Genomic DNA, 26,205 nt, shown 5'->3' on the forward strand with positions numbered 1-26,205 from the left:
TCCGTGACTCTAGTAGGGGTTGAGTCAGGGAAGTTGCATCCGGTTTGGGAGGGGTGAGGTATTTTATGGGTGAAAGAGTTCCAGGTTTGGTCTTGGGGGGCAGATTACCAAGTAAGGGCATTTTAGGGTCACGGTGGGACAGGATAGGTTGCCTCCTTCCTCAGGGTGGGGGGAAAACTGGAGCTTCATGATTGGCTGTTTTCAAATGGCGCAGGACGTTCCAGGTCTGCAGGTGGGGGTGGGGGGTGGGGGTTGTTGGTGCACGGTGTTCTCCTTTGACCCACAGCAAAATGGCCGCTCGGTCACCATCTTACACTTCGAGTTGTTCCCAGGTTTTTGCTTTTACAACACTGCTGCTCTGAATATTTTCAGGTGTGGCTGCTGGGGGTAAACAGATAAGAACTCTTCGAGGGGCTGTCTGGCTAGTGGATCTGCAGAGCCGTGGAGAGGGGCAGTGTTCAGCTTTGCGAGAGAATACGTTTCCCCCAGTGATGGTATCGGTTTACACTCCCACCAGCAATGGAAGGGACTCCTGAAGTGTTTTTCAGTTATCATTTATAAATAAACTTTATCCATGTATGCACTGCAGAAACCACTTCTGGTGTCTTGATGAAAAGGTATTTGTAATTTTAGTGTAACAGTTGATCTTTTCTTTTATGATGTGTACTTTTTGTGTTCATGTCCACCTGAATTGTCCCCTAAAGTTTTATAGTTTGCCGCCTTAAACCAAACTGGAATTGATTTTATGTATAGTGTGACATAGGAATTCAACTGCATTTTTCCCTTCTGGAAAACAAGTTGTGCAAGCCTGCTCTTATTTCAGTATCTTCTGTGCCATCGTTATAAATGTTCTTCATAAATGCATGTGTCTGTTTTTGGATCTTGATTTTGTTCTGTTCAACTGTACATTTCTGCACCAATATCAAAGTATTTTGATTGCTGTAGGTTTATGTACTTGATATGTATGTGACAGAAAGCTATCCCTAGCTTGTTCTTCAGAAGCATTTTGGCTCTTCACCCTTTGCATTGCCTTTTAAATTTTTGAATATGTTTTTCAACTAAAAGTAATTGAATCCAAATATTAAAAATTTGAGAATCCTTGGAGCACCTGGGTGGCTCAGTTGGTTAAGTGTCCCACTTCGGCTCTGGTCATGATCTAACCATCCTGAGTTTCAGCCCCATGTTGGGCTCTGTGCTGACAGCTCAGAGTCTGGAGCCTGTTTCAGATTCTGTGTCTCCCTCTTTCTCTCTGACCCTCCTCCATTCACTTGCTTTCTCAAAAATAAACATTAAAAATTTTTTTTTAAATTGTGACTCCACTAATCCCACATTGTCTTCATATTCATGAACATAGTATATTTATCCATCCTTTTAGGGGTTCTTTAACATCTTTTATAAAATTTTCTAATTCTCTAAGAAGTTTGTACGTCTTTTATTTATTCTAAAAATATTATAAATAGAATCCTTTTTTAAATTACATTTTTTGTTTCTTAGAGCTGTTTGTAAGTACATTTGAGACTTGTATTTTTGTGTCCTGCAACAGGGATAATCTGTAGAATCTATTTTTTTCCTTTCATTCAAGAGCAATCCTATTTACAAATGTGTTTTTTTTTCCTTTCTAGTATCTTATCTTGCCTCAGTGGTCTACTTAAAATCTCTAGTATGGTGATTGCCAAACTTGACTATGCATCAGAATCACTCAGAGGGCTTATGAACACACAGTCGCACACATTTTCTGATAATGCTGCTGATCCAGGACTAGCCTTCAGGGACCACTGTTCTAGTACAATATGCAGTATTACTGGTGAACATTGATATTCTTCTCTTCTGATCTTGAAGACTTCAGACATCCTCAGACATCATAAAGTATGTTGTTTGCAAGGGTTGTTAGCATATGACAGAGAATTCTATTTCTTATTTGCTCAGAATGTATTTTGAAATTACAAATAGATGAATTTTGTGGATCACCTTTTCATGTTGAATTAACTGTTTTTCTCCTTTAATCTGTTAAGGTTGCAAAATAAATCACTTTCTAATTCTAAAACCCTACAATAAAGCCATCTTGCTCATGCTGCCTTACCTTTATTTTTGCATTACTAGATTCTGTTTGTTAGAATTTCTGCATCTGTCATGAGTAAAATTTTCTTGTAACTTTCTTTTCTCCTGGTATTCTTGTTCGGCATAACCTGGATAATAAAACCAATCTCCTGAGATTACTTGGAAGTTGTGTCCTCTTTTTCCATTTCTTAGAAGAGTTTGGTCATGGGCATTCTCTGTTCCTTATATCCTTGGTGCAATCTGGGAAGCCATTGGGCCTGGTTTTTACTTTGTGAAAAAGTTCATTGGATTTCTTTTGTTGAATAGTTATAGAAATATTAGGTATTCTGTTTCCTCTTGAGTTACTTTTTCTTGAATTTCCCTAGGAGTTTTATCTGTTTCCATGATTTGTCAATTTTTAAATTTTTACACATGAAATTATTTATTACATAGAATGCCCCATTTTTCATTCTAAATATTGTTCATCTTCTCTGTTTCTTCATTAAGCTCTCCAGAGGTTTGTCCATTTGTCTTTCCAAAAAAAATAAACTTTGCTTAAATTTTTTTTTCTTTGCACTTTTCTTTTGCCTTCTGCTTTGGTCACTATCCAATTTTATATTTTGTCTTTTTGTTTCTTCATTTTTGGATTGACTAAAATTTTAACACTGCTTTTTAGTACTTGATGGATAAACAATAACGAGTTTTCCTTTTTCTTTAACTTGTTCTATTCACTGCATTTTTAGTGACACCTAAAGAATCCTTAGACACTAAAATGTGAGAATAGTTGTGAAATGAAACTTCATAGCACTGAAGTTATACTAAAGAACATGAAAAATTAAGATTAATTCATGTTTGCATAATACAAAATGAACTTGATTTATGATTGCATGTATCTGCTCCAAATACACTGCTGGGATTTAATTTTTTATTATTTGTATGCAAATTACAAATTAACTCTCCATTCTTGATTTTTTTTAATCCATAAAAGTGCATGAAGGGGAGAACCCTGCACATAATTACATTGTTCTAGCATCCATTGAAAAATTTATTTTCAAGATTTTGTATTGTAGGGGCACCTGGGTGGCTCAGTCAGTTGAGCATCTGACTTTGGCTTGGGTCACGATCTCAAAGTTTGTGGGTTCGAGCCCTGCATTGGGCTCTGTGCTGACAGCTCAGAGCCTGGAGCCTGCATCAGATTCTGTGTCTCCTTCTTTCTCTGCCCCTGCCCCACTCACTCTCTGTTTCTCTTTCTCAAAATAAAATAAAATAAAGACCAAAAAAAAAAAAAGAGATCCCTATAAGGTGAATGTTAAAAAACAATTTTTTTTTTGTACTGTAGAATTTTCCTGAGGAATATGTATACAAACATCATTAGATCTGTAGGGGACATCACACCAAAGATTGTTTCTTTGCACATTTAATGAAGACACTATAAAGGTAATCAGAGTCTTTACCCTCTCAAATTTTAAGGTCACTGCCTCCCAGCGTGATGCTATTCTTAACCTGCATTGTAATTCTTAATTCTTATTCTCCTTTCTGGCTAGTTTGGTGGTGGTGTTAGTTTTGCAGTCATTGTTTTTTGTATTTATCCACATATACTGAGTATCATTGCTCACTGTTTCATCTATCTGTAAACTTTTATGTGAGGTTTTCTTTCCAAGGTGTGTCTTCTGGATAGGCTTTTAGTGAGGATCTATTGGTGGTAAATATTTTCAATTTTGTTTATAAACGTTGATACCGTATTTTTGAAAATGACCTTTTCTTTCTTAAAATACTTTCTGGGTGGTAAGGCTTCCTCTGTCTCGGTTCCTGTTGTGTTCCGTAATTTTTGGTTGTGAGCTCTTGTCCTTTGAATCTTTATCTGGGCATATTTCCTTCAGAGAGAATTTGTGGTAATTTCCAGATGCCTATACCTGTGACCACTCGAAAAGACATTTATTGCTGTGTGCTTGTCCCCAAACCTGCTTGAGGATGTTTGCGGGGTTAAAATAGTGTTTTTTCTTTTCTCTTTCCACCCTCCCCACGCCAACCCCAGTGCCAAAGAAGATCAAAATGACTGTCCTGATCCTAAATGCTTTTTACCTTGTTGTCTCTCTTGTCTGGTTTTAATTTTTTTTATGTTTATTTTTGAGAGAGAGGATGAACACAAATGGGAAGGAGCAGAGAGAGAGGGAGACACAGTATCTGAAGCAGGCTCCAGGCTCAGAGCCGTCTGCACAGAGCCCGATGCGGGGCTCAAACTCATAAACGGTGAGGCCATGACCTGAGATGAAGTTAGATGCTTAACTGACTGAGCCACCCAGTTGTCCCTCTTTTGTTTGGCTTTAATATGGCTTTTTCCCCCCATCGTCTTCCCTCTGCCCCCTTTTTCTAGGTCTTCATTTTAAGGGTGCCTTTTCTAAGGAACACCTAGTTAGCATAGTTTTTTTTTTAAATGTAATCTCTTTAAAAATACATTGTGACTTCCAATATTACAAAAACTACTTTTTTTGTACTTTTCTATTTTCTATTATGTTGCTTCCTTTTGACTTTCCTGTCACTGGATTTTTTATTTAAAATATTTTCCCTTTTTTTTTTTTTTTTTTGGAAGTTAAACCTCCCATTTCTAGTCACTTAATGGGTTACTGTTGAATGTGCACACTGACCTTGGAGTCTGTCATTAATGCTTTTTTCTTAAAAATACAGTATTTTATTAGTCTTCTAATTTTGATCATATCGTCTCTAAGTTTTGATCAGTATTTTAGATCTTTGTTCTAATCTCCTATGCTGTACGTTTTGTTAGTGGTTTTTACAGTTGATAATCTTTTTAGATTTCATTTTTCTGCTTTTCCTTACTGCATATCTGATCTCCCTTTTGATATAATTTTCCTTTAAAAACTTTTTTTAATGTTTGTTTTTGAGAGACCAAGCGTGAGTGGGGTAGGGCAGAGAAGGAGACAGAATTTGAAGCAGGCTTCGGGCCCTGAGTCTGACGCGGGGCTTGAACTCCCCAACCACGAGATAATGGCTGGAGCTGAAGTCTGACACCTACCCGACTGAACCACCCAGGCGTCTCCAGATAATTTTCCTTTCTAGTGAAGCACGTCCTTTGGCAATTGCTTTGGTGATGTATGCCGTCCATTTTTCTTTTTTTGTTTGCTCAAAATTCTGTTCTGTTTCATTGAGTGCCAGAGTAGCTGTTCACACGATTCTAGATTGATAACTGTTTCCTAACAGCACTTTGAAGTCATGATTTCACTGTCATCTGTCTTCTCTTTATAGCTTTTCAGAGCTGATGACAGTCACATTGTCATGGCTTTGAAGTAATCGATCTCTATTTTCTGCCTGTAAACGGTCTTTGCTTTCTATATTTTTATTCTGTATTAGCTCCCATTCTTCCTTCCTTTCTCCCTAATTAGAATTAGTTGTGCCTTCAGAATGTGAGGATTTGTGTCTTCCGTCAATTCTGGGCATTGCTCAGCTGTTACCTCTTCAAATGTTGACTGTTCTCGTTTTTGCTTTTGGAGATCTAAGATGCACGTTAGACCTCACTCTTAGCCCTCCCCTCTCTTCATCCCTCTTTTGTTTTTGGTTTCTGTGCTGTGTACTGGGAAGTTCCCTCCCATAACTAATTCAGTCTTCAGCCGTCTAAACTCTTTAACTCATTTTGTGGTCTTTGATGTTGGTGATTATATATTTTGCCTATCTAAATATTTTTATTTTTTATTTTTTTATTTTTTTATTTATTTCTGAGAGACAGAGAGAGTGTGAGCAGGGGAGGGTCAGAAAGAGAGGGAGACACAGGATCTGAAGCAGGCTCCAGGCTCTGAACTAGCTGTCAGCACAGAGCCCAACGCGGGGCTTGAACCCAGAACCATGAGATCATGACCTGAGCTGAAGCCGGGCACTCAACCGAGGCGCCCCCCTAAACATTTTTAAAGATTATTTTGAGAGAGAGAGCATGAGTCGGGGTGGGGCAGAGAGAAGAGGAGAATCCAAAGCAGGCTCAGTGCTGGCAGTGCAGAGCCCAGTGCAGGGTTTGAACCCACCACACTGAAATCATGACCTGAGTCAAAATCAAAATTTGGTGAGCCACCCAGGCACCCCTTGCGTATTTAGAAATTCTAATCCCCCATCCTCCCAGATTTCCCTGGTCCTTTAAGTCTTTTGTTCCTTGTTAGTTCTTTGAATGACTTTTTAAATTTAATTATCTCTTGTCATCAGGTGAAGACGCAGATGGATAGACTTAAGTATTCTAATCTTTTTAAAAAAACGTTTTTTCTGTTTTTTATTTATTTTTGAGAGACAGAGACAGCAGAGCAGGGGAGGGTCAGAGAGAGCCAGAGACACAGAATCTGAAGCAGGCTCCAGGCTCCAAGCTGTCAGCACAGAGACCAATGCAGGGCTCAACCCCACGAACCGTGAGATCGTGACCTGAGCCGAAGCCGGACACTTAACCAGACTGAGCCACCCAGGCGCCCCTTAGGTATTCTAATCTTGACGGGTTTGGGTTTTGGCAGACTCTAGCTCAAGGACTCTGTTTCCTCAGAGTCTTGTAATTTTTTTAACGGGAACTCCTATTCAGCCACGGTCATCTGTGGGAATCCTGCAAAGTCTGGCGAAGGATGCTCCTCCGGGAAGACTCTGGTTTGCTCCTGCCAAGTGCTCGGAAGCGGCTTGGACCTGGGACCACGTTCGGTTCGTTTTGCAGCCATGCACTTGGGATAAATGCAAACGCTGAGGCTGTGTGAACAGAGATCCGCGGTTAGATAGCTCGACGGGGGAACCTTGTCTGTTGGGGCCTCAGCGGAGGTGGAAGCTTTCCTCCCGGCTGGTCCCTTCACGGACAGTGCTGCAAGTTAACCATGTTGCAAAATGATTGTGTTTGGTTTCCATCTGTGGTTTATTTTAATGTCTGGGTTTGTTCTAGATTTTACTTCTTGGGTTCAGATCCCTAGTTCGTTGAGATAATTGAGGCCCCAATCATCAAGAAGTCTTCTGTTTCTTTTTCACAAATTTACTGCAGTTCTTACAATTTTTTTTTTGCCTACATTTTTTTAATGTTTATTTTTGAAGGAATGAGAGACAGAGCACAAGCAGGGGAGGGGCAGAGAGAGAGGGAGACACAGCATCTGAAGCAGGCCCCAGGCTCTGAGCTGTGAGCGCAGAGCCTGACATGGGGCTCGAACTCACGAGCCGCGAGATCATGACCTGAGACAAGTCAGATGCTTAACTGACTGAGCCCCCTGGGCACCCCTGCAGCACTCACACCTTTGCAGGCACATCTGCCAGCATCTCATGTTGGCCATGACACCCTTGAAATTACAGATAGTCATCCACAGCTGGGTTAATATTCTTCTTGAAGTCAGAATATTATGGTTCTTTGTTGAGGTGTTTGTCCGGTTATAAAATCCATCTTTTATGCGTGGGTCCCGTGGTAGAGGCATGTTGATACCATAAAAGAGACCTAAGATTTTACTATAAAAGTATATGCATATGATCGTTTATGCATGTAGTAAATTTTATACAAGTGTGGGATAAGGAAGCCTGTTTTTCGGATAGGTTGGCTTCCCTTCACTCTCCTGGCTACTTAACCTCTTAACAATTTAGACCATGCTTTCAGTGTTCTGCCTCAAGGGCCATTGCCGGCTGAGTGTCCTCCAATAATGACTGTGAGGATCCAAAGGAGCCTGGAAACCCAGTTTGATGAAATGCACAGACGATGCTCAAAGAGGGAAGGCTTCCATTCTCAGTGGGGACAGGAGGTCAATAACCAGAGGAAAAACTCATGCTGTAGGCAACAAATAATGAAACAAGAGAAGACGCCTGAATTTTGGCTGGAGAAAATTAATGTGCTTCTTGAAAAATGATCTGCAGTGATTCTGAGTGATCCTGAGAATCAGAATCGGATTCACTTCCTACAGTGAAGGTGGGATCCAGAGAGCAAATGTGAGAACAGTGGATTGCGGGGGGAGGGGCGGTGCACTGTCGGTAATTTCGGCTAATTGGTCATTGACCTAACACCAGGGAGCAAAGAAGTTTCAGTCTTTTAATAAAAAAAAAAAAAATTATCTTTGGGTAACAGCATAAATACTTGGTTTCCGTCCATCATCACAGCTAATTCCTGCTATGATTCCTGCTAATTCCTGTTGAATTTTACAAGATCTTCTGACTGTGAGCTCCTGAAATACGCATTAATTGAGAGGGGTGCCTAAGAAAGGAAACTCTTTGGACATCCCCTTACTGATGAAGTCATTTAAGCCCAGAATGCTTAAAAACAGTTTCAAGTTATGTCGCTTTGAACATGAATGCCCAGCTTTACCCTCGTGACCCTCTCCTTAGTTGACTCTGTCCCCTCCTTTGTAAAATGATTCCCAATTTTCAAGTAGCTCCTGGAACATGTCTGCTGTGGGCTCTTGGATTACCAGGCCTCCTTTCTCTCCTGTGATCCTGCACAACCTCTCCGAGGCTTTGTTTCTTCACCAGTGCTGTGCATAGCTTGAAATGGCACCTAACTTGGGTCTATGGAGATTCCTACTGCCCTTTGAGCTGATGGCATTAAATTCAGTACTTTGTTACTCATTCTCCTTGGCTCAGACCTTAAGGTTTTTGCAGGCTCGCCTTGACTTTACGCTGTTTTTACCTTCTCATGAGTGCCTTGTCTGGCCTTTGAATTACAGGACAAAACATGGCAGTCTCACGCTGGACACAGTAGGGACTAAGTGGTGGTTGTCCCACATCTTTGCTGTCTTACACTTCCTGTTGTCTCCTCTAAGATTTCCAACCCATCCTTAACTTTAAGGGTCTTCATTCTAGTCCCTGTACTTGTTCAACCCCCAGATTTCTGCCTCCCTGGTGCATGGGTGCCACCTAGTGGGAGAAACTGGCAACTGTAGGCTGCTCAGTGCCCTGCCCTTTCCCCCTAGGTCCTTTGGGTAGTTCAGGAGGCAGAGAAGGTTAGTAGGCACTTGGCAGTGAGTGACTGCAGTGTGAGTAGAAGCGTGCTGCCTTGGACAGTACAGTTGGCTGGAATCCACGTGGTGAGACACGGAGGTGGCTGATCTGGCCTGTGCCGTTCCAGGGGAAGGCCTTTCCTGGCTCGTGTTAAAAGTGCATTTGATAAGAGCTGCCTTATTTTTTGTACCTTAACGCATGGATCACAATACCATGTTGCTCCCTCTCCTTGTTCCGTGGGTATAAATCAGGATTCTCAGTTACAAGCAAAAGAAACCCAACTCAGACTTTTTTTTTTTTTTTTTTTAAACATAACAAAGGGAGTTGATCTCCTGTCACTGGAAAACCTTGGGGTAGGCTGGCGTCAGGCATGTTGGGAACATTTCTTCTGGATTCAGCCTCTTTCTCGGTATCTCTTGGCTCTGCTCTTGGTTTTATTTAATGGCGCTGGTTTTCCATTGGGCATCAACCCATCACCCTCCTCCCGTGCTCTCTGCCTTCTCCACATCCTGCCCAAGGATGGGGATTTACTATTCTTGGGCTGTGCATCCATCCTTGAACCAGTTGCTGTGGAGGTAGGAGAAAAGTTGAACTCTGGCCTGGTCTCCATTGTGTCTCCCCCCGCCCGCCGAAAGCCATGAGCCGAAAGAGGTGACGGGATTGTTTTCTAAAGGAAAATGGAGGTATGGTCTCCAAAAGGAGGACAGAGTGCTAGATTGGCCACTGCACCCATCGGCTCATTGCGGGCAGCTCGTTGTGTGCCCTGCTAGTGCCCGCATCTGCACGTGGCTACATTCCTCATTTAGCTCGTAATTATTAAGCACGTGTGAGTATAGGTGAGAAAGGAGGCCACTGGGCACCAGGGAAAGGGAGAAGATGGAGGGTATGCTGTGTGGGTAAATCCAGAAGTAATCGTGTCCTAGTTTTCAAACATCCTCTGAGATATTGTGCAGGTCCTACCAGAAAATGGCGTCCGTGTTCCCTCCCCTTGAGCCTGGGAAGATCTCTGGCTGAATCTGTCCCTGCAGTATAACAGAAGGGACCTTGAAGCTTCTGTAGAGAGGTCATAGACCAAGCCTCATTTACCGGGACGCTGGACCGTAGAGCCGAGGTCGACCCCTCGAGAAGCTGAGCGTGAGACCCCCGCGCTGGAGAGGCCACATTCAAATGCTGCGGTGGGCAGTTCCAGATGAGCCCAGACCCTTCAGCCCAGCCTGTACGTCCAGAACTGGAAGTACCATTCCAGTTCTTTCTGGAACGACCCACAGACCAGACCCTTTGGCCCAGACTCCCTACCATTAGAGTGAAACCTTGGAGCCCGTGTGCCACGTGGGACAGAAGAACCACCCAGCTGAGCCCTCCGTGGCTTCCCTGAGCCACCAAAGTGTCAGATCTAGTGAACTGGTGGCGGTTTTAAGCCATGATGCCTTGGGGCAGTCCGTTCTGCAGCGGCGCATGACTGTGACAGATTGCCATCTCTTCAACCTTAACAAGAAAGTGAAGGGCAAACACATTTCACATTACGATCTCGGCACAAATGTGCTATGAAAAAGAGCTGTTTATGAAGAAAGATTAGATGCCTTTCTTCCTCCGAAAGGCTTGCAAATAATAAATTGGAATAAATGTCTTCTTCCTGCCAGCAGCTTGCTGGCGACCTGCCTCCGTTTATCTCAAGGAGCTGAGTGCAGCAAGAGGCAGAGGCTAGAGCTGGACTTGCCGTCACAGCGACGTGCGCGCGGCAGCTGGCTTACACGTCCCTGGGGCCCTGGAGAACTTCTGTTTCCTCATGCAGATCTTGGTGGACAAGTGGAGTGCGTTCCTTTCTGGAATTCTGATTCAGTGTTTTCTACCCCACCCCCAGCCCCTTTCAGACCTACAGCCTATCCTTTGCCCCAGGGCTGCCTTCATGACTCCAGGGAGAGAAGCAGGCTGAAATCTGGAAGGGCAGCCTGGGTGTTGTGAGCAGGTGGGCAATGATGTCAGAGGGCCGCGTGAGCCGTGTCTGAGAGACGAGGGAGAGGTTTTTAAAAAAATATTTTTCCTAATGTTTATTTTTGAGACAGCATGAGGGGCGGGGGAGGGACAGAGAGGGAGACACAGAATCTGAAGCAGGCTCAGGCTCTGAGCTGTCAGCACAGAGCTTGACGTGGGGCTTAAACTTGCCAATTGCCAGATCATGACATGAGTCAAAGCTGGATGCTTAACCGACTGAGCTCCCTAGGCACCCCCCCCCCTGCCCCCGGAGAGTTATTTTGAGTGCATCCAAGGGAGGGGCAGAGAGGCTGGGAGAGAATCCCAAGCAAGCTCTGTCCTGTTAGCACAGACTCTGGTATGGGGCATGATTCCACAAACCACAAGATCATGACCTGAAATGAAATCAAGAGTTAGACACTTAACTGACTGGGCTACCCAGGCGCCCCAAGTTTTGAATAGAGGAGTGATAGGATGTGACTTGTGAGATGGCTCTGACTGTCAGGTAAGAATAGTCTGGAGGGTTGGGAGGTGGTGCCTGGGTGGCTCAGTCAGATTAAGCATCTGACTCTTGATTTTGGTTGAGGTCCGATCTCATAGTTCGTGAGTTCGAGTCTCTCTGTGCTGACAGTGCAGAGCCTGCTTGGGATTCTCTTTCTTTCTCTCTTTGTCTCTCCCTACCACCCACCCCCCGGGCACTCTTCCTTAAAAGTAAATAAATAAAAACAGTCCACTGAGGACAAAGGTATAAAGGGGCGATCCCTAGGAGGCTGCCTCAGTAACGGGGATCAGAGTGATGGTCGGGGCCCTGGAGGTAGCAGGGGAGACCCGAGAAGCAGTGGAGTGTTGAGAGTGCTTCGAAGGTAGAGTTGACAGTTTGCTAACGGACAAGGATTTGGGGAGGAGACGTCAAGGACGGCTCTGAGGGCTTCGGTCTGTAGCTAGGAGGCTGTGGGGGGACTCGGGCAGGGCCGCCTGGGCCCCATTGTGTGTGGGAGCAAGGGCTGTTGGGCACCTAAGTGGGGGTGAATGGGGGTTGTGGTGAGGACCCGGCTGTCAGGGTAAAGTTCTCCTCACCACGTGGTCTCAGGTTAGATGGGGTTTCAGAGCAGAGCCAGCACACAGCTTGGTCCCTGCATCTCAGAACGTGTTCAGCCCATCCAGTCTTGTGACTGCCGTCTCTTCCCCAAAGCTGTGGACGTGAGGCGGTGACAGAAAGACAAGGTGTCTCCTGACACTGTCCGGGACTGGCCGTGACAGCACCGTTGGCCCCGAGCGTGGATCGCACTGTTGATGCGGTCACGCCCAGAGCAGCCTTCCCCGGGACTGTGTGTACTTAAGTTTGAAGAGCTTGAACACAGACCTTTTTTCCCCCCATCACCTCTTGTCACTTGAGGGTAGGGGAGTTGGGAGCGGAAGAAAAGCTAAACAACACATTTTATTCTGGGAAGCCACTACGAGGAAAAGCACTCTGTTCTTACTCCTTCCTCCTTTTCAGATGAAAAACAGTGGCTTCCGCTCAGCTCACCTTGTGTGGTCATCATTGGAAATATGCTCCCCGAAGAGAGAGAGGTCCAAGTCTGGCATTTTAATCCACTTCCAGGTCTAGTTTCCGGGACGTACCCGTATCCATGTCCTATCCGATCTGATCCGTTTCCATAAACTGGGTGGCTGCAGATAACGGACACTTACTGACCCCTCTGAGGACCTGAGGGTAAGGTCAAGGTGTCCAGAGGGAAGAGTCCGTCCTCGCCACTCACAGCCTCTGCTGGTGGCTGCGGATCCCTGGTGGCTGCAGCTGTGACAAAGCCCATCTGCCTGTTGGATCACCTGCGTGTCTTAGTGTCTGTGTTCAGATGTCCCTCTTACAGGGACAGCAGGCATTGGGTGAGGGCCTGCCTGAGTCTCCCGTGACCTCACCACAATTGTGTCTGCAGAGACCCTATTTCTGAGTAAGGTCTTCCCAGCTATGGGGGAAGAAGGCATCACCATCTATTTAAAAAAAATTTTTTTTTATGTTTTTTATTTTTGAGAGACAGAGACAGCATGAGCAGGGGAGGGTCAGGGAGAGAGGGAGACACAGAATCTGAAGACAGGCTCCAGGCTCTGAGCTAGCTGTCAGCACAGAGCCCAACGTGGGGCTCGAACCCACAAACTGTGGGATCATGACCTGAGCCGAAGCCGCATGCTTAACCGACTGAGCCACCCAGGCGCCCCCCTCCTTTTTTTTTTTTTTAATGTTTTTATTTAGTTTTGAGAGAGAGAAAGAGGCAAGGAGAGAGAGAACATGAACAGAGGAGGGTCAGAGAGAGGAGTCATCACAGGATCTGAAGCAGGCTCTAGGCTCTGAGCTAGCTGTCAGCACAGCACCCGATGCAGGGCTCGAACCCGTGAACCATGAGATCATGATCTGAGCCAAAGCTGGACACCCAACCTACTGAGCCACCCAGGCACCCCCCCACCTCTTTTAGGGAAGGACCCAAGGACACCCACTCTGACAACTGAAGGAAAACGGAAGAAGAGGCTGTGAGTTGCTGTATAGGCGAAGGAAATACGGCTGCCTCAAAATCATAGCCGCTTCAGTAACATTTTGTCTTCCTTTTGTAACAACTCGGACCCTCCAGAGAAGTTTTAACTTGAGCCCTCCTGGCTTGGGGTTTCAGGAGATTGGGATTTGTCACAGGTGCGTCTCCTCTGAGCAGGGACATGATGTCTTGGCGCGTGTGGCGTTCTGGGGAACGTGTTCGCATGAACGTGGAAAGGGATGGACTGAAGTCTGCCGTCTTCACCCGGAATGAGCACGGATAGTTGACCTGCTTGAACGATGGCCATGTGCCCTGTGCTTCCCGGAGGGGGGTTGTTCAAAAGGAAGACGCCACGGGGGTCGCACGGCGGGGAAGCATGAGGGGAGGCCGAAGAGCGTGGCAACAAGGGCCCGTGGAGTGCCTGGTGGCTCACGTGGCTGAGCGTTTGACTCTTGATTTCAGCTCAGGTCGTGATCCCAGGGTTGTGGCATCGAGCCCACTTCCTCTCTGTCTCTAAGGGAAAAAAAGCAAAAAACCAAAGAGTGCAGGTTCCAGACCAGCATAGGGCCCCATAACCCATGTGGGTCTTAATTTTCCTGTCTGTAGAATGGGGACATGGACTGGATTTACAGGGTTCTTTGAGGTCTTTGCGAGTGTAAGCAGGTAAGAGCACGGAATCTGGAGCCAGATTGCTCCACTGAGCCCTCCCTTTGTGACCTTGAACGAGGTCCTCAGCCTCCCTGGGCCTCGGTTGCCTCTTCTGTAAAATGGGGATAGCAGCTACCTCACTGTCAGAGTCCGTATGTGTGAAGTTCTTAAGATCACGCCCAGTACAGACCCCGCTCTTGGAGTGTTCTTCATATTAAAAGTGCGGTGCCAGGATGTCAGTGTCAGTAAGTGTTAAATGTCCCTGTTGTCATTGTCCTCTCCTCCTTATCCTGTCCCTAGAAATAGAGTATCAGCCACCTTCTCCATTCTCTTCTAGGTCCTGAAAAAAAATGCTTCCCCACAGGCATTTCCCCTCAAGGGCAGCTCGAACTTTCGAAGGGGCTGCGTGGAGAAATGGCCTGATGTAGTCTAGGGTTTACTGTGGGATTGTCCAAATTTACTTTGAGGGGGCAAGAAGACTTACTTTCTCTATTGGACCATCTTTTCAGGAAGTGACTGCGTGGTGTGGAGTGGCTATTAAGAGAGGACCCCCTAAATGTCCCCAGTTCCTCTGTCCGTGGGGCATCCTTGGGGGTATTCAGTTCTGGGCTTTGAGACTTCAACACTGTTTTCTTGCTAACATTGCATAAGCCTTCATGACTGATTTTAGAACTCCAGACTGTTGGACGGTGCCTGAGAAATTCCCAAAGCACACCCCCTGCCGGTTCGGCATTCAAGAATGTTGACTCAGATGGTGAGGTGGTTCACTTTCCAGAACCTTCTCTCCTTTGCCAAGCTGTGCGTCTCGAAGCTCCCTGCAGACGCTGGCATCCGGCTACAATTTGACTCCACTGTGCTGCTCTTCCCTTGTCTATAAGCACACCTTTCAGTGTGTGACACTGGTGTTCAAACTGGGGCAACGAAATCACGATGCCTTGGTCCCGAGGCCCCTGTCCCCAGAGATGCAGCTGCGTGCACGGTACCCATGTGCCTGCCTGATTCCGGGGCACCCGGCGTACGGCTGTGGATGAGAACCATCGGCTTATAACCAGTTAAGCCCTAGTAGCGCAGGCATTCACAGGCGTGACCAAGGTTTGCTAAACACTGATGAAGCCCCGGGAGGTGGTGACCCAGCCGAAATGGCCACAGGCTGGGAGCAAGTCCTGGGCTTGTCTGAGGCGCCTTGTGTTTTTGCTTCCTAGCCGCGTTCCAAAGCCTGGCAGGCTGGAAACCACGGTGGCTGTGTGCCTGGGCTCCTGAGAAGCTGGGCACCGCTCTGTGTGGCCGACAATCTCTGTGACGGTATTTACAGACTTGACTCTGCCTTCTGCGTGCACATCAGGAAGCCAGACTTCATATTTTGTTCCTAGTCCCCCGAGTATGTGGAGGTTGGAAAGTTGTGCTCACTAGATGCAGATCTGCCAACAATCACAGATCTATCTATTAAAACCTTAGACAACAACTTAAATCTGCTGCCCGTTTCAGAAGGGATGCCTACGTTCTCACTGCCCGGCTTCCGACTCCATCTCCCCCCCCGCCCCGTCTCCATGTTCTTGCGTTTGCAGGGGAGCCCCAAATATTCTGTCATAGCCGTGGAATGGTCCTGTCACAGGCCAGAGAGAATTTGGGGCTGAAATGTCAAAGTCTGGCCAGTGAAAAAGGAAATGGCAATAGCGTTCTTCTCCAGCCTTGCAGCGAAGAGAAATGGCAGCTGGAGTTGCAAAGCACGTCCTGGGCAGGAACTCTGAGAAACGTCGTCTCAAATTGCATTTCTAGTAACTCCGGCTGTGGCCTGGCCGGACCACCCTCCCTTTTATGCAGAAAGGTAGTTCCGCTACTAAGTTCAGTCCATCAGCCCCTGTCATTTGGAACCAGTTATCCCTGTCGGCCTTGTGGTTTGGGTCTCTGTGTACAAGGGAACATGTTTCATGAAAACCGCGCAATTCGTGTTGACGGCCTTGGCCCGTCTCTCCCGCAGTGAGGAGCTGCTCGTGACTTTCTCCTATTTTCAGTTTGGTGTTTTGTTTTGTTTTAATTGCACAATCAGGCATTCCTTTGAATTCATGTGTGTCCTTAAAAGCCAGCCATGTTTTTGTGAGCTCAGGCTCACCCCTCTGTGTGGCTGCTGGTGGATGTGGAGGGAATCATAAACAAGAATTTAGTAAACACCCTTCTAGGCTCCTACTGCTTGAAGGCAAAGAGAAAAAAATCCCAGAGTGCTGCTTCTCTGTTGTCCGTGGGCTTCTAGAACGCACAGGATGAACTGTGGAGTTGAGATCCCGCTGCCGTCTGTGTGCTGGGTGGATCCATGTGTCCCCAGGGTGTGGTCCCTCACAGTCATGGCCCAGGGATGATGGCCCTGTCTTTATGCAGAGTTTGCTCTGTAGGAAGTAAGGTTACCCCTGCAGAGAGCATGGCTGGTGGGGTTAAAAGACAGCTGACTTGGACTGTTGGCGCTGCCCTCTTAGCTTTGTGCCTCACCCACCCGCCATGCCTCTGCTTCCTTGTGTAAAATGGGAGGCCGATGGCTGTGTTCCCAGCTGATTCAGGAGTGGAGAGGATTTTCAGAGGTGCCCACCAATGGCAGCAGTTACTAGCGGTGGAAACTGCAGTCCGCTAAAGCCGCGAGCTGGTCTCCTCCTGTGTACATAGTACCTTTCACCTCCCCAGATGGGCTTTGCTTCCTTTGTCTCTCTTTCATCAGCTTTGGCCTTGGATAATGTTTGACTCTTAACAGAAACGGAAACCCGAAGTTTCTTCTTGCGAGAATGCTTAAGATGTTGCAGCCTATGAAAATAATTTCTGTACGTGAATTCCCCCCACGTTTTGAGAACCATGCGGGGTGTGGATGTACACAGCTGCTGGCTGTGGCTGCTCTGGGCAGCTCTGACCAAAGGGATGTGCATACCATTGCATCTGGCTGGGACTTGAGATGGGTAGCGTTGTGGGGGCCCTGGATGGGGTGGGCCTCTTTGATAACGGGCAGGAGGCCCCCTGGGAGATGGCCACAGAGGAGAAAACCACTGGTGAAGACCTGAGCTGGGAGATGGGCGGGCAGATCCAGAGGAGGCAGCGAGAGGCTGGGCTTCAGTCTGTCTGGGGCTGGGAGTCCCCGAGCGAACATGTTCGGGCGGACTTGTCTGCGCAATGGTCCTGGGCCTTGTGAGTGGTGCTGGAGGCTCATGTCCACAGAACGTTAAGGCCAGTGCTGGACCCTGTAACCAAGGGTGACATCTGAGTGGCCTCCTGCTGGTCACTTAAAGTGGCAGTTTCTCCATGTGGAGTTATGCTGGTGACTCTGATGGTAAAGGTAAAAAAGAAAGGGGACAGTGACTGTGTCCCCTTGCCTCTGGGGGCTTGGGCCATGCAAATAATGAAAGGAGGGATGCGCTCTGGAGTGTGGGACATGGGTGGTCACTCAACAGCGGTGTGGCTTTGACAGGTTTCTCCCTTCTCTGAGCCTCTTGGCTCTCTTGAAGATGGCCAGAACCCCGTTTCCTGGTTTGGGTTTGATGAGAACCTGTGTGACTCGAGGCACGTGGAAGATGCTTGACGGGAAGCATCCGGCATCTGTCTCTGCCCGTGCTGATGTGTTTTCTCGGAGCAGCTCCACTGAGCAGTTTAGAAGACAAACCTGTGCCTCCAGCATCCCCAAGCAAGTTGTCAGGTGGTAGTGACCTCCAGGGAGAGGACCGTGCTTCATCTGGGCCCAAGTCCCAGAGGAACGAGTGGCTGATTCAACTTGTGCCGAGGGGCTGTTCATGTCAACAAGTGTAGACGAAGTGTAGCCTTGAGGAGCCCCTTTCCTGTCCACACGGCTCGGTCTGAGTGTGCGTGGGATTAGATTTTGGCTGTCCGTTTCAGAGCTAAGTGATAGGACAGGTGTGCTGTTGGGTGACAATCATTTCTCAGCAGCCCAGGGGTCCTCAGTGCCGTGGTGTGCCATTTCAGAATCCTGGGATGCCCTCTAAGGAGAGTGTGATCTTTTGGATCACCTGATGCGTCTTATAGGTTGGCCATGACTTTAGTGGCTGAGTTGGTGACTCCCACTACCTCCTCATACCCGCTGTGTCTGTCTTTCGTGGTCTCGTGCACAGCACATGGATGTTTGTTTGCCCCGACAGGCCTGGCTAAGGCAGGAACGTTATTCTAGAGACCCTTTCCATATGCAATCAAGCAGGGAACCTGCCAAACACACAGTCTGGATTTGCACAGTCTGTGAAGATGAAAAGCAAAATAAATGTCTATTTAAAGTCGGAAGGGGCTCAGCTTTTTCTTTTGAAAGCCTCAGGATGCCAGCCACAGTGCAGGGGGCGGAATCTAGCCCTGCGAATTGAAGCCTTTCCAGCCACTCTGAAGTTCTTTCCTCCAACCAGCTATATCCCCCTGCCCCCACTCCTACCCCTCAAAAGTCCTGGGGGAAGTGGGTTTCTCCTTTTAACAACAGGACACCAGAAGAGAGTGAACACAGAAGCACCAAGGCCAGAAGTGAAAGGGTGAGTCATTTAAGTCTGGTGTCAAGGTTCTCATAATGCACACTGTGGGTGTGTCGGGTGTGGGGGGGAGTGTTCATGTGAGTGCACAAGTGCAGGTGCACATCTACATCTCTGCAAGAGTGTCCTCCTTCCTCTTGTCCCTCCCCCTCTCTAGACTTGGCTTACCAGGATAAAGGCCAAAAGCTGTACGAATGGACAATGGGACAGTGAATAAGGGCTTTCTCCCATCAACTTGCTGCCATAAATTCCCTACCAGCTTAGCTGGCTTGTTTTAAAGGAAGTGGTATCCCTTTACCCTATATGATCATAAAGGGAACAATCCAACAAGATATAATAGTTGCAAATATTTGTGCACTCAAATACATAAAGTAGCTAGTAACAAACCTGGAGGAATCGATAGTAACACAGTATTAGTAGGGGATTTTAACACCCTACTTAGATAGGTCATCAAATAGAAAATCAACAAGGAAACAGTGTCTTTTAATGGCCCACCAGACCAGCTGGATTTAACAGAAATATTCAGATTATTCCATTCTAAAAGAGCAGAATGCACATTCTTCTCAAATGCCTATGGAACATTCCCCAGAATAGATCACCACCCTTTAGACCACAAAACCAGTCTTCGTTAAAAAAAAAAAAATTCAGGTCATACTATGCATCTTTTCCAGTCACAATGCTATGAAACGAGACATCAACCATAAGAAAACATTTAGAAAAAACACAAATCCATGGAAGTTGAATAACACATTACTTAACAATGGGTCAATCAAAAAATTGGAGGAAATAAAAACTACACGGAGACCAATGAAAACACAATGGTCCAAAATCTTTGGGATGTAGCAAAATGGTTCTAGGATGGAAGCTGACAGCAATACATGCCTACCTCAAGAAGCAAGAAAAATGCCAAACAACCTAACCTTATACCTAGAGAAACTAGAGAAAAAACAAACTAGTAGAAGGAAGTAAATAAAGACTATGGTAGAAATAAATGAAATAGAAGCTTAAAAATCAAAGAACAGATCACTGAAACTAGGAGCTGGTTCTTTGAAATGATCAATAAAATGGATAAACCTCTAGTCAGACTCATCAAAAAATGAGAAATAGAAATAACCATGGAAACCACAGAGAGCTACAAAGTATTATAAGACTATCATGAAAAATTGTAGGCCAACTAACTGGACAACCTAGAAGAAATGGGTAAATTTGCAGAAACATAACTTCACAAAAGTGAATGTGAGAAAGAAATAGAAAAACTGAACAGACTGAATACTGATTCAGTTTCATTGCTGGTAATCAAAAAAGACTCCCAAAAAGCCAAAGTCCAGGACTTAGATGGCTTCACAGGTTAATTCTACCAAACATTTAAAGAAGAGTTAATATCTAGTTTTTTCTTAAACTGTTTCAGAAAATACAAGAGGAAGAAAAGCTTCCAAATTCATTCTAGGAGACCAGCATTACCCTCCTACCCAAACCTGATAAATACACTACAAAAAGACCGATAGGCCAATGTCTCTGAACATAGATGCAAAACTTCTCAAGATATTAGCAAGCAGAATCCAACAACATATTTAGAAATCCTTCACCACAATCCGGTGGGTAACATTCCTGTAATGCAGGGTGGTTCAATATTTGCAGATCAGTCAATGGGATACATCGCAGTAAGAGAGAAGATAACGATGTGATCATTTTGGTAGATACAGAAAAGAATTTTAATAAATGCAATGTTCATTCATGATTTTAAAAAATCACTCAAGGATTAGAGGGAATGCACTTCAAAATAAAGGCAACATATGAAAAACCACTGCTGACATCATACTCAGTGGTGAAAAACTGAGTTCTTTCCCCCTAAGATCAGGAACAAGACAAGGATGTCCATTCTCACTTCTTTTATTTAACATAGTATTGGAAGTCCTAGCCATGGCAGTTAGGCAGGAAAAGAAAATGCATCCAAATAAACAGAAGTAAAGCATTCACTATTTTCAGATGATGTACTCTATACAGAAAATCCTCCAGACTCCATCAGAAAACTACTAGAACTTGTAAATGAATTCATATGAATGCAGGATACAAAATCAATAACAAAATCAATATACAGAAATGATACTTTTCTATATGCTAATAATGAAGTAGCAAAGAAATTAAAACAGTTCCATTTATGGTTGCACCAAAGGAAAACAAAAATACCTAGGAATAAACTTAACTGAAGAGGTGAAAGGGGCTGTACTCTGAAAATTATAAAACATTGTTTATATCCTCTTTAATTTCTTTCATCAAATGGAAAAATTGTCCATGTTCATGGATTGGAAGACTTGATATTGTTAAAATGTCCACACTCCCCAAAGCAATCTACAGGATCAATGCAATCCCTATCAAAATACTAACAGCATTTTTCACAGAACTAGAACAATCCTAAAATGCGTATGGAACCACAAAAGACCCCAAACAGCCAGAGCAGTCTTGAACAGGAGGTATCACAATTCCAGATATCAAGATATACTACAAAGCTATAGTAATCAAAACAGCCTAGTACTGGCACAAAAACAGAATAGAGAGCCTGGAAATAAGCTTCTGATTATGTGGTCAATAATCTTCACCAAAGGAGGCAAGTATAGTAATGGGGAGAAGATGGTCTCTTCCACAAATGGTGTTGGGAAAACTGGAGCACTTTCTTAAACCATACACAAAAATAACCTCAAAACGATCAAAGATCTAGTTATAGCCAAACCACCCTGAATGCGTCTGATCTCATCTGCTTTCAGAAGCTAAGCAAGGTCAGGCCTGGTTAGTACTTGGACAGGTTAAAGACCTAAATGTGAGAAATGAAACCATAAAAATCCCAGAAGAGAATACAAGGCAGTGATTTTTCTGGCATTGGCCATAGCAACATTTTTCTAGATACGTCCCCTGAGGCAAGAGAAACAAAAGCAAAAAGTTGGGACTACATCAAAGTAAAAAGCTTTTTCACAGCAAAGGAAATAGTGAACAAAACTAAAAGACCCCTTAATAGAAGTTATTTGCAAATGACATATCCAGTAGTTAGTATTCAAAATACATAAAGAACTTCTGTAACTCAACACCAAAAAACAATCCAATTAAAAAATGGGCAAGAGACTAGGCAGACATTTCTCCACATAGCCAACAGACACACGAAAAGATGCTCAACATCATTCATCAGGGAAATGCAAATCAAAACTGAGATAGCTCCTCACACCTGTCAGATGGCTAAAAGTGAAAAAAAAAAAACCAAAAAACCAAAAAGAAAACCACGTGTTGGTCAGGGTTTGGGAGAAAAAAAACCCTCTTGAACTGTTGGCGAAAATGTAAACTGGTGCAGCCACTGTGGAAAACAGTATGGAGGTTCCTCAAAAAGTTAAAAATAGGACTACTCTATGATCCAGTAATTCCACAACTGGATATTTACCCAAAGACCAACAAAAATATGAATTAGGAAAGCTATATATATATACACACACACACCCTATGTTTATTGCAGCATTACTTACAATAGCCAAATTATGGAAGCCGCCCAAGTGTCCATCAGTAGATGAATGGGTAAAGAAGATGTGGTGTTGCACCCACGGAAATCTTGCTCTGCCCTAAAAAAAATGAAATCTTGCCATTTGCAACAACATGGATGGATCCAAAGAGTATAATGCTAAGTGAAATAAGTCAGAGGAAGACAAATATAATTTTACTCATGTGGAATTTAAGAAACAAAGGAAGAGGGAAAAGCGGGGTGGGGGTGAGGCAAACCAAGAAACAGACTCTTAACTATAGAGAATAAAATGGTGGTGGTTGCCAGAGGGTGAAACGGGTAACGGGATTAAGAGTATGCTTACCACGATGCACACTGAGTGATGTACAGAATTGTTGAATCACTATATTGTACACCTGAAACTAATATAACACTGCATGTGAACTCCTCTGGGAAAAAAAAATCGGTGTCCCTTCTCCTCAACACTGTAGACCACTAGGAATTTGGGAGAACTGTCACATCAGAACTGAAATTAGACTTCAGCAGTAATAGCTTAAGACCCCTTCCCCTCATCAAAATAAGGGGAAGTATTTCCAAATCTACAGGTTTAAAAATAGAAGAAGACAAACCACTGAGAATATGAAAGAAACTCCAAAAGAGAATTGAGTTGTGGCTAGACTGATCAAATAATAAGAAATAAAAGTCATGTCTTTATCCAATCATCAGTTGATGGACATTTGGGCTCTACAGTAGAATACTACTTGGCACTGAGAAAGAATGAAATCTTGCCATTTGCCACAACATGATTGGAACTGGAGGGTATTATGCTAAGTGAAATAAGTCAGAGAAAGACAAATATCATGTGTTTTCACTCATGTGGAATTTGAGAACCTTAACAGAAGACCATGGGGAAGGGAAAAAAAATAGTTTCAAACAGAGAAGGAGGCAAACCATGAAAAACTCTTAAATACAGAGGAAAAAAACTGAGGGTTCATGGTGGGGGGCAAGGGAGAGGGAAAAATCAGTGATGGGCATTGAGGAGGGCACTTGTTGTGATGAGCACTGGGTGTTGTTTGTAAGCACTGAATCATGGGAATCTACTCAAGTCGAGAGCACACTGCATACACTGTTAGCTAGCTTGACAATAAATTATATTAAAAAACCTAAAATCATTTAAAAAAATTAGGTCTGGCTACAAACGTTAAACCGCATAAATCATAAAAAGCTATTCTATCTGATCCTTTAATATATAGTAGCAATTATCACAAATGAATAAGGAATTATTTAATATGTGGTTTTGGAAAAGTTGGCTTGCAATTTGGAAAAAAAATAGGACCTCTCCTCACATGATAGTCTAAAGAACTAGATGTTGAGAAAACCGAAAGTATTTTGAAATTTCATTATTTTAGGAAAATATGTAATACACGATGGTATCATTTCTAGTGTGATTAAGTCATTTATGCTTTTGATGTAAACAGATTCTTTGGGGCTGATACATATTTAAGATTTTCAAGTACTTTCCATCTTTCTTTACTATTCTCATATTAGAAAAAAATTTCAAATGCTAACAACCAGCATAAACCCTTACGACATACAACAGTCTTCATATAACTTTGAAATCAAGTAACGTTCACACAATGATTGTTGGGATAGTGTTCATTCTGACTCTCTACCGTGTATAAAATACACTCACAAAAAGTTTCCATCTCAAATCAAGTGAATAAACTATTGCTTTAAAAACAACTGGGTGTTGTATGGAAAACCATTTGACAATATAATATGAAAAAAAAAATAAAAAGTTAAAAAACATCTGAGTCAAAATAAAATAAAAACCTCTGAGTCGTTCATAGGCACATGATGATTCTCAGCCCTTTCTTTCATCCCAAGGAAAGATAGACACCATTTACTATCCCTCAAGATCTAGTTCAAAGGGGCACTTTTCTAAGGACATCATGAGTGTAGATTTCTGAAAGTCACACGGTTAGACTTGTGGGGGACAGGAGTCGGCTGCATCAAATCTGAGCTCTTTAAATGGCACACAAACCACCACAAAACTAATGTAAAAAATCAGTCCACAGTTTTGGGGACATTTAATTTTATTACCTAATTATGGTTCAAATTGGCTGCCTTCGGTGTCTGAGATTTTTAATTAGTTAAGTGGATCTACATCCACTTCTACAGATAGCTATCTGAGGTAAGTTATAAAAGAGGATCCATCTTGTTAATTTGTCATATCTGATTAATCCTACATGACCTGAAAGTCACATACTGATTTGATTACCGCAGGCACTGTGCCTTGGACGTCCTCAGCAGGCTGAGGTTAATGGACCAAGTAAGAGCACGTTCAGACACGGAGGCCCCAATGTCAGTGTGGCGCAGATCTGACCATACTAATCCCCAAGGCAGAGGTATTGTCTTGAAAAATGTTTCTGCTAACACAGATGCCTTAAGAGCCTAAAAATGAAAAACTTGATGGCAGAATTTTCCAGGCAAAGGTGTTGGTTGGAGCCTGACGCCGGCCAGGGCAACACGGGCATTGTTTTTCAGCTCATGGTCGGGGAAGGTCTCTGGAAGAAATACCTCCACTGCTGTTTGCCTCCGCCTTTCACCCCCCTCCTCTGCCCTGTGGCCTGCTCTTGGCCAGACAAGGGCAGTCAGCCCTGATGGAAATTTGCATTTCTCATTTTAAATAAAACCACCCTTCTCATGTTTCCTGTTCTCTCTCAGCCACTGACCTTGAGTCTAAGAAGCATGTGCTCAGGTGATGTTCTTGCCAAAGGCTGGGCTTATGGTAGTGCATCTACCATCTTCACAGGTGCTGAACAGAGAATCTCAGACCAAAACCTGTAAGCATTATGGGGCGCCTGGGTGGCTCAGTCGGTTAAGCCTCCGACTTTGGCTCAGGTCAGATCTCACGTTCGTGGGTTCTAGCCCCACGTAGGGCTCTGTGCTGACAGCTAGCTCAGAGCCTGGAGCCTGCTTCTGGTTCTGTGTCTCCTTCTCTCTCTGAGCCTTCCCCTCTCATGCTCTGTCTGTCTCTGTATCAAAAATAAATAAAACATTAAAAAAATAAAAAAACTTGTAAGCATTTCAAAAGTCCCTTCGGCACTCAGTAACTCTTCCTTTGATATTAAAAGTGTGCAGGGAGCATTGGGTAATGCACAAGAGACACGTGGCTCTTGATTCGAAGGAGATGCCAGAATAATTCTTTCATCCCCCGGCCCTCTGATCACATGAAGTGACAATCCGGTAATTATCTTGGACACCACTGTCATTACCATTGTATTGTAAGTTCTGACCTTGGCTGTGTGTTAGCATCACCTGGGTAGCTTTCAGGAACGCCGATGCTTGGGCTCCCCTCCCAAAGGTCCTACTGTAATTGGTCTGGGAGAGACTGGACAGCTAGATTTGGGCCGCCAAGTTTGAGAATCAGCAGCTTCCCATTGGCCCCGAGAAACAGACAAGAGAGACCCTGTTCATACTCTCGCGTAGCACATGTGAAAGCTAAAGGCAGGGTTGAGGCACCGACCTGCCCAACGTTACCCAATTAGTGGCCGAGTTGGGATGAAAAACGAAGCCTTCTCTCCGAGTGGACTTTCAAGTTAAATTTGGCCATGCATTTATCACACTGTGGCCATTGTGTGAAATTCTTTGGGTATTACATTAAGAATTAGTTTCTGGGAAATGTAATGCAACTTGTTCAGGCCTGGCCTCCCTCCAGCCTTAATGGACTGTCTCCCATACGCCAGGCTCCTGGTGCCAGGTGGGAGGAAGATGGAGGCGGTGGGGGCTGAGGGAATGGATTTGGCTTGTAGCCTCTGAGGGAGTTTCACGAGAGACCAACTCCAGCCAAGATGGCACTACCTCCTGGTAGCCCAGGGGCCCTGGTTCCTCCCTGGGGAGCCATAACCCCAAAGAAGGGGAAAGGGGCAGCCCTTCCCTTCATTATGCTCTTAATATCTAGACTTGAAATGGAGCCAACTTTGCAAATATTTTAGATAATGCTGCTTAGCCTCAAGGGCCTCACCTCAGAAGTCTGTATTGACCATGTTTGGGGTTTCCCATAAATGCTTCAGCCATCACTTCTCAGGGCCTCTTCTGGCCCACCGTCCCCCCACCA

At 44.7% G+C, this 26,205-nt stretch overlaps 1 protein-coding gene across 1 annotated transcript in view; it reads left to right on the plus strand.

The window, feature by feature from the left end:
- Nucleotides 1-26,205, plus strand: part of CCBE1 (collagen and calcium binding EGF domains 1) — a 244,836-nt gene that overhangs the window by 50,707 nt on the left and 167,924 nt on the right. The window lies entirely within an intron of this gene.

Source organism: Suricata suricatta, chromosome 14 (genome assembly GCF_006229205.1).
Source record: "Suricata suricatta isolate VVHF042 chromosome 14, meerkat_22Aug2017_6uvM2_HiC, whole genome shotgun sequence".
Classification (NCBI taxonomy): domain Eukaryota; kingdom Metazoa; phylum Chordata; class Mammalia; order Carnivora; family Herpestidae; genus Suricata; species Suricata suricatta.